At 45.1% G+C, this 18,215-nt stretch overlaps 2 protein-coding genes across 2 annotated transcripts in view; both read right to left on the bottom strand.

The window, feature by feature from the left end:
* Positions 1-18,215, bottom strand: part of LOC144806995 (uncharacterized) — a 1,119,020-nt gene that overhangs the window by 584,506 nt on the left and 516,299 nt on the right. The gene's annotated exons all lie outside the window — the stretch shown is intronic.
* The window catches only part of LOC144806984 (uncharacterized), a 40,603-nt gene that overhangs the window by 15,894 nt on the left and 6,494 nt on the right, over positions 1-18,215 (bottom strand). Inside the window, exon 2 of the mRNA XM_078673043.1 lies at positions 8,863-8,981. The gene's annotated coding sequence lies outside the window, so the exon portion shown is untranslated. The remainder of the gene's footprint in view (positions 1-8,862; positions 8,982-18,215) is intronic.

The following is an 18,215-nucleotide window of genomic DNA, read 5'->3' as shown; positions in this document are numbered from 1 at the left end:
TAGAAACCAAATCCAAGCCCATGCCACTTTCTGTAAGGATTCATGTAAGGGGGTGGTGATGGACAGAGTAGCTTGTTTCTGTTCCAGTAAAGAATTGGCTTGGTAGTTTGGTCTACCCTGTTCCCATGATGCACTGGGCCAGGGCCAGACTAATTTGCATGTAGCCAGGTTCTGAACTGGGATGGTGCAGTGAGCTAAAAAACGGTGATGGATCAAGCCCTGATCTTTTGACTGGGTAGGAGTGTTCTGCTTAATTCAGATACTCTGTCCATCACCACCCCCTTTTATGAATCGTTTTGGCCACCATAAGTGTGGTAGGGTATACTCAGATATTTTGATATTTATTGGGATTTATATAGCGCAGCTATCGCTCCGGAAGGAGCATCTTGGCGCTGAGCATACAGAAGAACCAGCTTGGTGAAGGATAGATCAGATGGCTGCGAGAACCGATAGATCGGACAGTGGAAATATCCAGGTCTTCAGGAGTTTCCTGAAAAGGCTTTCTGTGGGAGCGTGCCTGAGGTTAAAGGGGAGGCCGTTCCATGCCTTAGCCGCCAGGAATGAAAAGGTTTTTCCACCTTTCGTTTTTAGCTTGATTCTGGGAACACTAACCAGATTGGCTCCTGATGACCTCAAGTCGCGCGATGGGGTGTAGCGCAAAAAGCGCTTAGCCAGATAAAAAGGGCCAGTATTCCTGGTGGCTTTGAAAACCGTGACAAGGAGTTTGAAGAGGATTCTTTTGTGGAGGGGCAGCCAATGAAGAGTGTTAAGGGCAGATGTGAGTCCCTTGCTCACTGCACCATCAGGATTCAAGCAAGCCGGGCCGAAGACGGCTGCAATGCCAGAAACCGGTCCCCGGAAGCTTGTTTCCTTTCCAGTAAAGAATTGGCTTGGTAGTTTGGTCTGCCCTGTTCCCATGATGCACTGGGCCAGGGCCAGACTAATTTGCATGTAGCCAGGTTCTGAACTGGGATGGTGCAGTGAGCTAAAAAACGGTGATGGATCAAGCCCTGATCTTTTGACTGGGTAGGAGTGTTCTGCTTAATTCAGATACTCTGTCCATCACCACCCCCTTTTATGAAACTTTCTGTAAGGAGGCAACTCACTCATCACCTGCCCATCCCCGAGGACCCCGCCTGCACGCCCCCGTCGTCTGCGCGTGCCTCTTTAATTACCAGATCCTTCGTGGAGAGGTAGTGCATGGAGGATGCAATGCTGGCCCTAAAGCCTGGCATGGATCATCCTTCACAAATACATCTGAAAGATAGTTCCGCGGGTTATCCGCCTGCTGCTGACATCTACGACCGCTCTGCAATCACAGACTTTCGTTAAATGTGTACCATAGGAATGAGGTGTTAGAAAGGGTTTTTACAGTGTATCCGAGATAGTTTGTGGCTGTAAGCGCTATGTAGATAGCACAATATTATATATTCTCGTTGTCTACTTCCCAGGGTTTGTCTACATCAGAGCCATTTGGATCTGAGAACAAGTGCCGATTGGTGGCAGTACAGCCAATGGCAAGGTTAGGCCGCGAAACCGAAACCACGGTTGTAGCGCAGGAGACACAGTCGCCGTGCACGCGCACGTTGGCTGTCCCTGCGCAAGCTGTGATGAGAAGACACGCCGAGCCGAGGTAGGGGATATGTGTGTGTAAGCGCCGGGGGGTTCTGTATGTATGTGTGTGTGCGTGCGTGTGTGTATGCGCGGCTGCGGGGGGTTCTCTATTTGTGTGCGTGCGTGTATTTATGCGCGGCGGGGCGGGGGGTTCTCTATGTGTGTGTTTGCGTGCGTGTATGCGCGGCGGCGTTCTCAATGTGTGTGTGTGCGCGGCGGCGGCGGGGTTCTCTATGTGTGTGTGTGTGAGTGTGTGTATGCGCGGCGGCGGGGGGGTCTGTATGTGTGTGTGCGTGCGTGTGTGTCTGTTTACAAGGAGCCATGGGAGACAGGAAGCACGCGTGACCTGATCCGTTTACGCGCGTGAGCACATCACTTGTCTCCTGTCTCCATTGACTCCTTGAAAGCAGAAATGATTACAATAGAGTTTCGCAGCGACGATCGCTTCGCAATCGGTTCGCAGTGTGAAACCTAAAAAAATAGTGAAACACGTGTAAATGCAGCTAATAGCAATGGATGGAACCGATTCATCCCAAGTACACAAGAGCAGAGTGTACTTTCATTTTGCATATTTTTAAGAATGCGGACGATACTGGAGCGCTGCGGTCGTACAACAAGGGGGCCACTGTCTTTGAGCCCAAACCTGGGTAAGACCCCTGACATACTCCTGCTGTGCGGTGCCTTTGATGACTCCGGAAGGATGAGTCGAGGGTGTCTGCCTCTTCGATGCCACATTAAAAACGTGTTCCCCGTGTGCACAGAGCACGCCAGGCACAATGGCATATCTAGTCTTTTAACCTAAAGAATTCTGCACCTGGGCCCCAGAGTGTGGGCTTTCGGCAAGTCTTTCGGGGGATACAAAAAGCAAATATAATCCCACCTGGAATAAATAACGTTATTAAATTAGATTAGGAAAAACTGCATTCGCTGCTGAAGCGCAGGGTCATGTCAGCTGCACCGTAAAGGGTTTACACAATCTCGTTCCCAGCAGTCCTGATCCGAGTCCCCAAACTTTGAGACTGCGGACTCAATTCTCTCAACCCTTCGAGTTAATGGGCTCGGTCCACCTCAACCTGCGCCTCAGCTCTCCATCCCGACGCCGAGGCCTGGTGTACAGGGGACACCGCCTCGAGCATTCACACCCCCAGTGCTGCATTAACCGAAGGTACCCCGGCCAGAAACACACTGACGTCACCAGAACTGACCCCCTGTACCAGATACACCCCCCACCCCCCGCTTTGCACCTTCTCGATGTGAGGTCTCCTGTCCTTCCCACAGGTGTGCATTGACACGCCGGGCCAGCATTAAACATGCTTCCAAGGGAGATTAGTGAAAAACACAAGAATTGCTTATTTTTTAATTATTTCGTTGGGATTCTTGTCTGACGCCAGCAGAACAGAACTAATGTTCATTGCAGATTAAAATTAAAACGCCGCTGCTTCGATCACGACCGGCATTCCCAACATCGTTTCTGTCGAACATCCTTGGCACATTCTTTTTTTTAAGCGTTTGTGCTCAGATTTTGCGTTGTTTGACGTACAGCGAAGGTCACAACCTGAGGCGGCACTTGGAGTCTTAGGCGCCTATTTCGATTATAGAAATATAGAACAAGGTTAGTCCGCGAAACCGAAACCACGGTTGTAGCGCAGGAGACGGCGTCGCCGTGCGCATGCACGTTGGCTGTCCCTGCGCAAGCTGTGATGAGAAGACATGCCGAGACGAGGTAGGGGATGCGTGTGTGTAAGCGCCGGGGGGGCGGAGGCGGGGGGTTCTGTGTGTATGTGTGTGTGTGTGTGTGCGTACAGCGGCGGGGGGTCTCTATGTGCGTGTGTGAGTGTGTGTATGCGCGGCAGGGGTGGGGGTTCTGTATGTGTGTGTGTGTGTATGCGCGGCGGCGGGGGGGGGTCTGTATGTGTGTGTGTGCGTGTGTGTCTGCTTCCAAGGAGCCATGGGAGACAGGAAGCGCGCGTAACCTGTTCCGTTTACGTGCGAGTGCACATTACTTGTCTCCTGTCTCCCTTGACTCCTTGAAAGCAGAAATGATTACAATAGAGTTTCGCAGCGATGATCGCTTCGCGATCAGTTTGCAGTGCGAAACCTAAAAATGACACTTGGTTAGATTTATTTTGCGGAACCACAGAATTTCATCTTGAGTAAATAAGTTTTGCAATAGAAATTTTGGTCAATATAAAAAGTAGACAATTAGTGCAATTTTCAGACTTTGCAATGTTAACCTATGGGGTGAAGAAAACATTCAACAAATGTATAGCCAACATCTACTTACAAGACCATTCTTCAGAAGTTAAGGTCAGTATTGGACAAGGTTCACTTCAGAACCAACAGTGCACCACCAGCGGCACGTGGGCACCTGGGTGCAGTTGCAAGTTCAAGGTTGGAAACCCAATACAAATTAAGGGGGACTGGGGCAATCGGACAGAGGCTGCTTACAGGTAGGTAACAGCGGATTGGGGGAACTAGGTGGTAAGGAACTGAAGTTCATGGACTGGGGATGCCACCTAAAAACTTGATTTAAGGGCGATACAAAAAAGTGATAGGTCGTGTCCAATGGGCCCTTTGCCTGGGTGTCTAGGTCCTCTAACATGCCCACCTTCGGTGAGAGTGGGACACAGTCCTAGCCCTAACTGAACAAGTCCCACCATCTTCAAGATGGGGGGCACTGAAAAGTGTACTTGACCTAGCCTCCAGCACCCGAGGGCTGGAGTTGACAGAGGGAGGGGCACATCTCCTATTCTATCAAAGGTTTCCCACCTGTCCTGCCGCCAAAAAGGGGGTGAGGACGCGACGGAGGCCCGCTTCTTCGAACATGAGAGGCTGGAGTCGCACTACAAAGGAGGCAAGACCTTTGAAGCTCCCCACCACGGATGGCTCTTCCTGTCCAGGGGAGACATGAATACCTCCACCCAGGAAAGACATTGTTCTCAGCCACAGATTGCGCAGGCACTCTCCCTTGAGGTCAGAATACACTCTGGTGGTAACAGGCTGGCTCAAGCCAGTCAATGACCACACTAAGGATTGGTAGGTTTCAGGGGACCCCTCTAAGGGGCCCTATGTGTGCAATTGTTAATAAAATCTACACTGGAATCAGTGCAAGTTTATTATGTTGAGATGATTGGTGCCAAACATCACATATTTCAATGAAGCCATCATGGAGCTGGCGAACTCATAATGACGAGTGCCCAGCCTATGTACTTACTATGACTTCCCTGGTCACTTACAATATCCAGGAATCGACTAGGATATTGCAGGGGCATCAGGGGCATTTCATGCAGATATGCCGACTTGGGAACTGGGGATCCGGGTTTGAGTCTCTGCTTAAGCGCAACATCCTGTGATTCTGGGCAAATCACTTTATCACCATGTGACCATAGACAGCATCTGGAAACCATCACGGGTGATGAGCCGCACTATATAAATCTGCGAATTTTAATTCACTGCCCGAGATATGTGTAAGACATCCCTCTATGCCAGGTCGGCTCTTCAGTTTTGTGAGTAGATGACGCAGTCTGAATTTAATAATTGTCCCACTCAGTAAGGAGGGATCTATCACCCACTACCCTTCTTCGATGTCATCGTCAGTTGTGTGTGTGTCCTCCGGGTGATGAGACATCAATGCCACGGAGGGAGCGGCCTGATGATCGATGAAGGCAGAGGAAGAGGCATCTGTGGGACAGATGAGGCCGACTCCGAGGGAGGAAGTCGGCAGTAGTAGTCATCAAGCACATGTTGCAAATTAGAGATGAGAGACATGGGCATCTGTACAGTTGGATTCTCAAGTGGTGGTTGAGTATTAGGCTCAGGGTAATAATCATATCCTTGGTCATCATCAATATCTTGTCATTTGATGAGAAGCTCGGAAGGAGTACAAGCAGCACGGAACCGGTCATCCTCTTCCGAAACCTCCTCATTAGCCCCATAGTAAAAAAGCTCCACAGAAAGATTTGGAGATGGTTGAATTGGCAATAGATCCAAAGAAGAGTTCCTACGTTGACATTGAAGTAGGGAAACATCCGTTGTTCCTGAAGGCGGAAAATGTATTGCTGAAGATTTCAAGGGGACTAGAGACATCAAAGCTGAAGGTGGAACCAAGGATGCCGCCGCCGACTCAGCGGTTGATTACGAAGAGCGTGGTTGAAGTTCCGTAAGGAAAGGCTTCTGTGCTGTCAATGAGGCAACGGTCGACGAGGCAACCGTTGACGAAGCAGGTGGAGCCTTAAGAGCCATCGACCATCTCGTCAGTGAGGAGGCATCTGTCGACGACTGACCGGAGACAGGCCTCTTTTTTGTCGACGACGAAGTGAGGGAGGTGGCAGACGAGTGAGGCTTCACCGACACCATGACAAACGTCGACGGAGAGGACGCTGACGACATAATCCTTGTAGGTTGAGGAGAAGAGAAGGTGGAAGTGGTCGTTGTAGCAGGAACCCATTTTGTTAGGCAAATTTGTCTCAGGAAGAGACTTAGACGCCTGAGACTTAGAGGCAGATCTCGGAGGTGTAGAGGGCTTAAGTAGTCCCTTAGAAGGAGCAGGAGCCTTTTTGAAGAAGAAGTCTGGCCTTCATGAGTAGAGGTGTGGTCTTTCTTGAGCACCTTAGCCTTAGCAGATACCATCTCTGCCTCACAAGCCCTGGGGGAGGAATCACTCATAACATCTGATAAGGGATTATCCTTGGTCTTGAGTTTCTGTAACCACAGAAGTAGACGTGTCTCTCTGTCTCTTTTGAGGAAAAGTCCTGCAGATTTTACAATCTCTCACCTGCTGTTCAGGGTGGAGGCAATAGACACACTTTTTGTGGGGGTCTTCGGAATGAAGCCGGAATTTCCCACAAGACTCACAGTGTCGGATAAGTGACCTCTTTGTAGTAGACAGAGCAGTGAAGATATTCTGAAGAGTTTCTGAAGGGAAATGGTAGAGGTACTGAGCAGAGCTCAGGAATTCTACCTTCACACGACGTGCGGTAGAAAATCTGAGAGCCTGAGCCTCTGAGGAGAAGGTTCCAGAGGATGCTTTCGCCTGATTGGCTGGAGTTTGTACTATATCTAATGACTTGGACAAGTTATTAAAGTGACGAGTTTTTTCCTATTAACTTCCATGTTACAATACTTCCTATTGCTCTTTTAGCTATGCTTTTGCTATATTGCTATTCTATGTACCGTAGGAATCCCACTTCGATGACGGGGAATGATTCACGCATGTGAATCTATGAAAGTTACCCCATTACTGGAGAAGTGCAGATTTCTCACAACTGAAGCTCTTACCCAAGTTGCTTTAGCCTTAGCCATCTCTCACATTGACTACACTAACTCTTTACTTTGGCATTCCGGCATATCAATCTAAAAGACTGCAACTAGTGCCAAACCAGGCTGCTAGATTAATCTATCGCCAGGCAAGAATGCAGTATGTCACCCCTCTTATGAAAAAGTTACATTGGCTTCTGGTAGTCGAACGCAGTGCATTCAAGTTGGGATGCCTCCTCTTTAAAGCGCTCCATGGCAACTGCCCAGTGTCTGTATCTACTCGGGTCCAGAGATACATCCACACTCGGGATATTAGGTCTTCCCATTTGAATCCCCTAGCTACTCCGTCCTTTAAATGCTAGAAATTTGGGGGGGGGGGAATAAGATTTGCGGTACTGGTTTCTCAATTTTGGAATTCTCTCCCTCAGGACATTAGAAAGATGATATCATATCCTCAATTTTGGAAACTCTCAAAGACATGACTATTTTACCAGGCTTATGAATGAATCACTTAGCGGCAGGACTCCCTTGTACGCAGCGCCATAAAACCTTGTGGTGTGAGCGCGCTTTATAAGTATTTTTAACATAAGATAACATTTAACATTGTCTAAATGGGACAACCTGGAAAGTGTTATTTTCCAGAAACAGTGAATTCTGTAGCTTGTCTGTGTATCTTTGATCTCCACCTCACGGACTCCTCACATTCCTCTCGAGAGAAGATTCTGCCTCCTACTCATTAGTGTCGTTTCAGTAACTGTTTCTGTCACGTGTTCATATTTCTTGTATCAGGAGAAAAGTGTATAAAAATACTTTGTGTAGCATTAGCATGATATACTCCAACTTGCTTTAGGGTGGATGCTCTCGTCCATTTCAAAGACAATTGTCACTTGTTAGTTTACTTGGCCTTTTGCTATTTTTGCATTAAATGTATGATAGATGTGTTGGCCTCCCGGTGTGTTGTGTTTTATTTTACATATCACAAGAGATGCTGAGGAAAATGACAGTCCAGTATACACATTCTTCATATAAATCAACTCACAGTATACTGTTCTGGAGGTTCAGTCCCACAGATATTATCTCTGCCTGAACGCAGACACCCTAGGAAGCATGTGCTTTTCAAACCAGTTGCCCTCTGATGCGGCGTCCTCGCTATTGGATAAGTCAGTATGTCCTGAATTTTAGGAGGGTTACCATATCTAGTGCACCCTGTTAGACAGCGCTCACCTGTGGCAGTAAGATGTTAATAGGCACCTTATCACCTATGCACGGTGCAGGGTTTTGAGTTACAGAGCTCCTCACGCTGTGGAGAAGATTAGGTCACATTTACCCATTTTCCCATATTTGGTCCTGATGAAATGCCAACAGATTGCTCCATGACTACACAAGGCATGAAAAAAATTGACCTGAAGTATAGACCCCAGCTTACCAGCAGGTCCATAGGTGATCGACACTTTCATACAGTGATAGGGGCCATTAGTTCCTCAATTTCTCTGCGACTGTTTTTAATCTCAACATGGACCAGGATGATCACATTAACTATGTTGCAGCAACTGGTCGATAGTTGATCTTATATTCAGGCTTTCACCAATCTCACATCTTATGACACAACATCCTCTGTCTTACTATGCTCATCCGGCATACTTAATAAAAGATCTCCGACAAAGTGCCCTCTGGTGGTGCCCGCCAGGCATTGTAGCGCCGGCCTGGTGAGGAGTATAGCCCAATGATGAAGCATGTCACCTTCAGGTGAGTGAACGCAACTTGTCTTAAAAGCACATGCTTCCTAGGGTGTCTGCATTCAGTTACAGATAATGACTCTGGGACTGAATCTCCGGAACAGTAAACTATGATTTGATTGTGTTTTATTTTAACAAATGTACATAGCAGAAATTGGCGCTTGCTTGTTTAACAAAAATGATCGGATACCTGCCTCCGAGCGCACTTCTTACAGACGAGTATGGGGTTATCATGTTACTGCTACAAGCTCCTTACCTGTGCAAGTTATCGGGAACGATGCAGGGGCAGACCCAAACCAGCCACATGTGGAGATCAATGACAAATACTGAAGAATTAACAGAGCTTCCAAGCTGGTGACCATTACTTAATTGACCCTGAAAATAAAAGACGTTTTTAGTATTCTGGTGACTCATGACCATAAAAACAAAGGTTATAAATTCAATATTATGTCAAATACTTAAAAAATGGAACTGGATGTGCTGAATCGATGTTGCTCCAGGTCATGCGTGACACCTTCCACCACTATTGCTTATGGGACTTGTAGTTTTGTTTTTCTCATTAAAAGGATGGGTTCTAAAGTCCCAGTGTTCTAAGCGATGTTAGTTACAATCAGAGGCCTGAGTGAGGGTGAAGCATGACACTTTTTTGCTTAGCAGGGAGATGAATGACAGTTCCCCAGCCCTTCCATTCTTTGACAGACAGAGGCTCATTGGCTGTTCATATTTTCTTGCAACGAGAAAGAAACCTTTATTGCAGCTTGAGTCACTGAAGAGATAAAACGCCTGGGCGTGTTTCATTAACTACTGACAAACATGAACAATCAAGAACATGAGTTTCTGGAAAACTATCAAGCACCCAATCAGAATCATCCACCCTTCACACCCAGGAATTCTTGAGGCTTTGGAGAGGGTGAATTGCACGTGGTATAAGAGGAACACTACATGACTGAAAGCTCACTTCTCAGGGATGTACTGAAATGCCAGCCTCAGGGCACACTTAGCCAGCTCTTCACCTCCTCCTCCTCAAACTGTTGACCAGCTATCAGGGCAAATGAGCCTGCAGCAAAGCATCGCTGGCTTGGTTCCACACCGGACCAGGCAATGTGGTCAACTCCATACTCCTCCAAGTCAGCATGCTCTCTGGTCGAGCCAGTCCTAACCCCACATGAATGTTCCCCATCACGACTATTTTAATGGTACTACGTTATGTTCCTGCTAAATGTAGGAGTCAAAAAGTGAAAGATTTTACTAGGAAATGATGAAAGAGAAATCATGAAGTTTTTCAATATTTCTGAGTCTGCCACAGTACACAGGAGCATTATTTCTCTACAGCAGCAAATCATGTATGTGCCCTGTAGAAAGCTTGTTTGAATGAAACATGGAATTTATTGCAGCCTACAATTCATGCAACAACATAGAGTGCAAGATAACTTGTGTTATTATTCCAGCAGAACGAAATGCCATTCCTAATGTGTACGTCATTTTAAAGAGAAACCCAGAAAAATGTATGGTCAAGTGTTGTTCTTCTGCCTGTTAAAAGACAATCTCCATTAATGTGTCAGGAATTAAAACACTCTGGGCCCCGATTCACAGAACTAACTTAAGACAAAATCCTAAATTTACTACTTTTGGTATTCACAGAAGTTAGGATTTTGTCTTAAGTTTGTCTTAAGACAGACTTAAGACAAAATCCTAACTTAAGTCTGTCTTAAGTCTGTCTTAAGTCTGTCTTAAGACAAACTTAAGACAAAATCCTAACTTCTGTGAATACCAAAAGTAGTAAGTTTAGGATTTTGTCTTAAGATAGTTCTGTGAATCGCGCCCTCTGAGAAACCCTACTCTATGGCAGGGTGCTGCCTGCCACTATATTGCAGGTTACTACCAACATAATCTGATTTATACATACATACTCCAGGGTGCTGCCAGCTATCGGGTCTGCACACAACAGTCTGGAGCCAATCAGGAAGGAGGTAAGCTCTTCATTTCATCTTAAGCCCGTAGGTTACATTCACAGCCTGATGGGTCCGGAGAACTTTATCCGCGCTCTAACTGCGCCGAGCAGATAGACGTAGCCCAACATAGTCTGTGTTGTGTGCTGGGTGATGCCTAGCATCTTATTATCGTTGGCGGATGGTTGAAGCTCTGATAAGAGCTACTACAAGAAGAGCAGAGAAACAGGACCACAGATCGCCACAGAGTGATAACTGCCCAGAAGCTGAAGAAAGAACTCTGGAACAGCAAACCTCCTACACCCTGGAGATTCTCCAGAGTAAGGAAATGATGGTAATGAAATGCAAACTGCAGCATTAAGGTCACTGTAACACTGGGCAGGGGACGGGAGGAAAAGAACCGGATAATGTTGAGTGGTGGCGTAGTGAACTGACGTCCTCCCCCTCTCTGCCTCATTATCAGCATGACTGGAACAGGGGAGAAGCCTGTTCCTGAGAACTAGCCGACGAACTGGATGACGGCCCCTTTAACTGGAAGACACACGAGTACGCAGCTCCCCCCCCCTGATGATGACGCGGGATTCCTAGTGGGTAAAAACACGGAAGAAGATGTCCTGGCGTGTGACGTCACTGACCGAGGATCGAGAGTGGGAGAGCGGCCCGGAGGAGCAGAGAACGGAGCTTTTGGAGGCTAACCCGAGGACGACAGGAGTAAGCCAGGAGGCCACCGGATCCGTGAATTGCCGTGCCACACTCCCGAGGGAGGAGTGTGGCTACAACAGGTACGGCAGCGTTTGGCGGGCTGGGTAGGAAGACGGGGTTCTTCTAAACCGTAGCCGCGTGTGTGCCAGAATATCTGCCCACCCTTTCTTTGTCCTCACCGTGCAAATATACCCCTCCTCACCAGTAATCACGCCTCTGCACCCTCGCACGTTTAATAAAGTGTTTAGCACCTTAGCACGGGTGTCCCCTGCACTTGCCCGGTTCCCTGTGGGAGTCCAGATAGAGTACATATCCTGACGATCTGTACCTCTTTCTTTTGCCTGGCAGAGTCCAACTAGGAGTTAGGAAGAACGGAAAATCCCCTGAAGTCTGCTTCTTAACCATCTGGAAACAAGACCATAACCAGACGCCATCACGGACCCCAGAGCTTTTCAGAGAGACACCTCGACAACCCGCCATAAAAAGACGTTTTCCAAAATAAAACCTTACCTACCCCAAACTGGTTTTAGGTCTCTTCTTGATCCCACGCCACAGTCACACACTACAACATCTTTCCCTTTAAACCGAAGATAACAGCCTACAATAAACAGGCATTTGCAATGCAATAGGTCTCGCATTAGAAAAGTTTGAGCTATTGGTATTGTAAATGACAATTTTTTTATTTATGTGTTGGTTTTGAAAATAGCGAAATTAATAGCTTTGTCATTTACAATGCCAATAGCTATAAATTTCGCAAATGTGACACCTATAGCCTTTTTAATGCAATATGTGTTGTATTTACGTGACTTAGATGTATTGATATTACAAATAACAATGGCTTTTATTTTTAAAAAATAAGTAATACTTAAATAAAAGTTATTGTAATTTATAACGGCAATAGCTTAAACTTTTGTAAATAACTTTTGTGAAGATTATGTTCAGTGTATTTTATTGTGACGAAAATCCAAGAACAGAAGTGAAATATTAACATCTTTTGGCGATATCTGTAATAAAGCTTGAAACATTAAGAGAACATATTTGAACCAGTTGTTGAATGGTTGCACAGATTGATGCTGTGGTGGCGACAAGTGATGCTGTGGCGTTCAGTGATGCTGTGGTAGCGGATAGTGATGTTGTGGTGCCCCTGAGTGATGCTGTGGTGGTGCTGAGTGATGCTGTGGTGATGCAATAGATAGATAGAATGAGTGCGATAGATAGAGTGAGTGCGATAGATAGAGTGAGTGTGATAGATAGATAGAGTGAGGGCGATAGATAGAAAGAATGATGGCGATAGAGTGAGGGCGATAGACAGATAGAGAGAGTGAGGGCGATAGAGTGAGGGCGATAGATAGAGTGAGGGCGATAGATAGATAGAGGGCAATAGATAGAGTGAGGGTGATAGATAGATAGAGTGAGGGCAATAGATAGAGTAATTATGTGGCGTGTAATTATGTGGCACTGAGTGGCATTTGGAGTGTATGTTGCGTTGAGCGCAGTGTAAAGATGTAGCATATAATTATGTGGCAGTGAGTGGAATTTGGAGTGTATGTTGCATTGAGTGCGGTGTAATTATGTGGCGTGTAATTATGTGGCACTAAGTGGTATTTAGAGTGTATGTTGCGTTGAGCGCAGTGTAATTATGTTGCATATATTAATGTGGCACTGACTGGAATTGTGTGAGTGTATGTTGTATTCAGTAGAGTGTAATTATGTGGCACTGAGTGGTATTGTTTGGCGTGTATGTTGCATTGAGTGCAGTGTAATTATGTAGCATATAATTATGTGGCACTGAGTGGTATTGTGTGGAGTGTGTGTTGCATTCAGTAGAGTGTAATTATGTGGCATGTAATTATGTGGCACTGAGTGGTATTTGGAGTGTGTGTTACATTGAGTGCAGTGTAATTATGTGGCACTGAGTGGTATTTGGAGTGTATGTTGCATTGAGTGCAGTGTAATTATGTGGCTTGTAAGTATGTGGCACTGAGTGGTATTTGGAGCGTATGTTGCATTGAGTGCAGTGTAATAATGTGGTGTGTAACTATGTGGAACTGAGTGTTATTTGGAGTGTATGTTGCATTAAGTAGAGTGTAATTATGTTGCGTGTAATTATGTGGCACTGAGTGGTCTTATGAGGTGTGTATGTTGTATTCAGTAGAGTTTAATTGTGTGGCTTGTAATTATGTGGCACTGAGTGGTATTTTGTGGAGTGTGTTGCATTCAGTCAAGTGTAATTATGTGGTGTGTAATTATGTTGCGTGTAATTATGTGGCACTGAGTGGTATTTGGATTGTATGTTGCATTGATTGCAGTGTAATTATGTGGCATGTAATTATGTGGCGTAAAATTATGTAGCACAGAGTGGTATTTGGAGTGCATGTCGCATTGAGTGCACTGTAATTATGTGGCGTGTAATTATGTGGCATTGAGTGGTATTTGGAGTGTATGTTGCGTTGAGTGCAGTGTAATTATGTAGCATATAATTATTTGGCACTGAGTGGTATTGTGTGGAGTGTATGTTGCATTGAGTGCAGTTTCATTATGTGGCGTGTAACTATGTGGCACTGAGTGGTATTTGGAGTGTATGTTGTATTCAGTAGAGTGTAATTGTGTGGCTTGTAATTATGTGGCACTGAGTGGTATTGTGTGGAGTGTGTTGCATTCAGTAGAGTGTAATTATGTGGTGTGTAATTATGTGGCACTCAGTGGTATTTGGAGAGTTTGTTGCATTGAGTGCAGTGTAATTATGTAGCATATCATTATGTGGCACTGAGTGGTATTGTGTGGAGTGTTTGAGGTATTCAGTAGAGTGTAATTGTGTGGCGTGTAATTATGTGGCACTGAGTGGTATTTTTTGGAGTGTATGTTGCATTGAGTGTAGTGTAATTATGTAACATAATTATGTGGCACTGAGTGGTATTGTGTGGAGTGTGTCTTGCATTCAGTAGAGTGTAATTATGTGGCACTGAGTGGTATTAGGAGTGTATGTTGCATTCAGTGCAGTGTAATTATGTGGCACTGAGTGGTATTTTGAGGAGTGTGTTGCATTCAGTAGAGTGTAATTATGTGGTGTGTAATTATGTGGCACTGAGTGGTATTTGGAGAGTATGTTGCATTGAGTGCAGTGTAATTAAGTAGCACATAATTATGTGGCACTGAGTGGTATTGTGTTTTGCTATGCTATGCTTTGTTATGCTATGCTATGTTTTGTTATGCTATGCAAAGTTTTGTTGTGTTTTATTATGATATGCTTTGTTTTGCTATACTATGTTTTGTTATGCTATGTTTTGTTATGCTATGCTAAGCTTTGTTTTGTTATGCTATGCTGTGTTTTGTTAAGCTATGCTATGTTTTGTTGTGTTTTGCTATGTTTTGTTATGCTATGTGTTGTTGTGTTTTGTTATGCTATGTTTTGTTATGTTGTGTTATGCTATGGTTTGTTTTGCTATCCTATGCTTTTTTTTGTAATGCTATGCTATGTTTAGTTCTGCTATCATATGCTTTGTTTTGTTATGCTATGCTATGTTTTGTTATGCAATGTTTTGTTGTGTTTTGCTATGCTATGCTTTGTTATGCTATGCTATGTTTTGTTATGCAATGTTTTGTTGTGTTTTATTATGCTATGCTTTGTTTTGCTATGCTATGTTTTGTTATGCTATGTTTTGTTCTGCTATGCTATGTTATGCTATGTTTTGTTATGCTATGCTAAGCTTTGTTTTGTTATGATATGCTGTGTTTTGTTAAGCTATGCTATGTTTTGTTGTGTTTGCTATGTTTTGTTATGCTATGTGTTGTTGTGTTTTGTTATGCTATGTTTTGTTATGTTATGTTATGCTATGGTTTGTTTTGCTATCCTATGCTTTTTTTTGTAATGCTATGCTATGTTTAGTTTTGCTATCCAATGCTTTGTTTTGTTATGCTATGCTATGGTTTGTTATGCTATGTTTTGTTGTGTTTTGCTATGCTATGCTTGGTTATGCTATGCTATGTTTTGTTATGCTATGCAATGTTCTGTTGTGTTTTATTATGCTATGCTTTGCTATGCTATGTTTTGTTATGCTATGCTATGTTATGCTATGTTTTGTTATGCTATGCTAAGCTTTGTTTTGTTATGCTATACTATGTTGTGTTTTGTTATGCTGTTTTGTTGTGTTTTGTTATGCTAAGTTATGTTATGTTTTGATATGCTTTGTTATGCTATGTTTTGTTATGTATGCTGTGTTTTGTTATACTATGCTTTGTGTTTTGCTATGTTTTGTTATGCAATGCTTTGTTTTGTTATGCTATGTTTTATCTTATGATATGTTTTGTTGTGTATTGTTATGCTATGTTTTGTTTTGCTATGCTTTGTTATGTTTTGTTATGCTATGTTTTGTTGTGTTTTGTCATGCTATGCTGTGCTTTGTAGTGTTTTGCTATGCTATTTCTTGTTTTTTTGTGCTAGGTTTGGTTTTGCTATCCTATGCTTTGTTTTGTTATGCTATGCTATGTTTTGCTATGCTATGATAGGTTTTGTTATGCTATGCTGGTGAGGGTGTGTGAGGGTGAGTGAGGGTGTGTGAGGGTTAGGGGGTGTGAGGGTGAGGGTGTGTGAGGGTGAGAGGGTCGTGAGGGTGAATGAGGGTGGGTGAGGGTGTGAGGGTGAGGGGTGTGAGGGTGAGGGGCTGTGAGGGTGAGTGAGGGGGTGTGAGGGTGAGTAAGGGTGTGTGAGGGTGAGGGGGTGAGGGGGTGAGGGTGAGGGGGTGTGAGGGTGAGGGTGTGTGAGGGTGAGGGGGTGTGAGGGTGAGGGTGGGTGAGGGTGAGGGTGGGTGAGGGTGAGAGGGTTGTGAGGGGGTGAGGGTGAGTGAGGGTGTGTGTGGATGAGGGGGTGAGGGTGAGTGAGGGTGTGAGGGTGAGGGGGTGTGAGGGTGAGGCGGTGTGATGGTGAGGGGGTGTGAGGGTGGGTGAGGGGGTGAGGGTGGGTGAGGGTGAGTGAGGGTGTGTGAGGGTGAGAGGATGTGAGGGTATGTGATGGTGAGGAGGTGTGAGGGTGAGGGTGGGTGAGGGGGTGTGAGGGTGAGGGGTGTGAGGGTGAGGGGGTGTGAGGGTGAGTGGGTGTGTGAGGGGGTGTGAGGGTGAGGGTGAGTGAGGGGGTGTGAGGGTGAGGGTGTGTGAGGGGGTGAGGGTGAGGGGGTGAGGATTAGGGTGTGTGAGGGTGAGGGTGTGAGGGGGACTGAGGGTGTGTGAGGGTGAGGGGGTGAGGGTAAGGGTGTGTGAGGGGGTGTGAAGGTGTGTGAGGGTGGGTGAGGGGTGTGAGGTGAGGGTGACTGAGGGGGTGTGAGGGAGAGTGAGGGTGGGTGAGGGTGAGTGAGGGGGTGTGAGGGTGGTTGTGTGAGGGTGACAGGGTGTGTGAGAGTGAGGGTAAGGGTGTGTGAGAGTGAGGGGGTGAGGGTGAGGGGGTGTGAGGGTGAGTGAGGGTGAGAGGGTTGTGAGGGGGGTGAGGGTGTGAGGGTGAGTAAGGGTGTGTGAGGATGAGGGGGTGAGGGTGAGTGAGGGTGCGAGGGTGAGGGGGTGTGAGGGTATAAAAAGACGTTTTCCAAAATAAAACCTTACCTACCCCAAACTGGTTTTAGGTCTCTTCTTGATCCCACGCCACAGTCACACACTACAACATCTTTCCCTTTAAACCGAAGATAACAGCCTACAATAAACAGGCATTTGCAATGCAATAGGTCTCGCATTAGAAAAGTTTGAGCTATTGGTATTGTAAATGACAATTTTTTTATTTATGTGTTGGTTTTGAAAATAGCGAAATTAATAGCTTTGTCATTTACAATGCCAATAGCTATAAATTTCGCAAATGTGACACCTATAGCCTTTTTAATGCAATATGTGTTGTATTTACGTGACTTAGATGTATTGATATTACAAATAACAATGGCTTTTATTTTTAAAAAATAAGTAATACTTAAATAAAAGTTATTGTAATTTATAACGGCAATAGCTTAAACTTTTGTAAATAACTTTTGTGAAGATTATGTTCAGTGTATTTTATTGTGACGAAAATCCAAGAACAGAAGTGAAATATTAACATCTTTTTGCGATATTTGTAATAAAGCTTGAAACATTAAGAGAACATATTTGAATCAGTTGTTGAATGGTTGCACAGATTGATGCTGTGGTGGCGACAAGTGATGCTGTGGCGTTCAGTGATGCTGTGGTAGCGGATAGTGATGTTGTGGTGCCCCTGAGTGATGCTGTGGTGGTGCTGAGTGATGCTGTGGTGATGCAATAGATAGATAGAATGAGTGCGATAGATAGAGTGAGTGCGATAGATAGATAGAGTGAGTGCGATAGAAAGATAGAGTGAGGGCGATAGATAGAAAGAATGATGGCGATAGAGTGAGGGCGATAGACAGATAGAGAGAGTGAGGGCGATAGAGTGAGGGCGATAGATAGATAGAAAGACAGAGTGTGGGTGATAGATAGAGTGAGGGTGATAGATAGATAGAGTGAGGGCAATAGATAGAGTAATTATGTGGCGTGTAATTATGTGGCACTGAGTGGCATTTGGAGTGTATGTTGCGTTGAGCGCAGTGTAAAGATGTAGCATATAATTATGTGGCAGTGAGTGGAATTTGGAGTGTATGTTGCATTGAGTGCGGTGTAATTATGTGGCGTGTAATTATGTGGCACTAAGTGGTATTTAGAGTGTATGTTGCGTTGAGCACAGTGTAATTATGTTGCATATATTAATGTGGCACTGACTGGAATTGTGTGAGTGTATGTTGTATTCAGTAGAGTAATTGTGTGGCGTGTAATTATGTGGCACTGAGTGGTATTGTTTGGCGTGTATGTTGCATTGAGTGCAGTGTAATTATGTAGCATATAATTATGTGGCACTGAGTGGTATTGTGTGGAGTGTGTGTTGCATTCAGTAGAGTGTAATTATGTGGCATGTAATTATGTGGCACTGAGTGGT

This window comes from Lissotriton helveticus, chromosome 1_2 (genome assembly GCF_964261635.1).
Source record: "Lissotriton helveticus chromosome 1_2, aLisHel1.1, whole genome shotgun sequence".
In the NCBI taxonomy this organism is placed as follows: domain Eukaryota; kingdom Metazoa; phylum Chordata; class Amphibia; order Caudata; family Salamandridae; genus Lissotriton; species Lissotriton helveticus.
The sequence above is the reverse complement of the archived record's forward strand: the minus strand, read 5'-3'. Positions and strand labels throughout refer to the sequence as shown.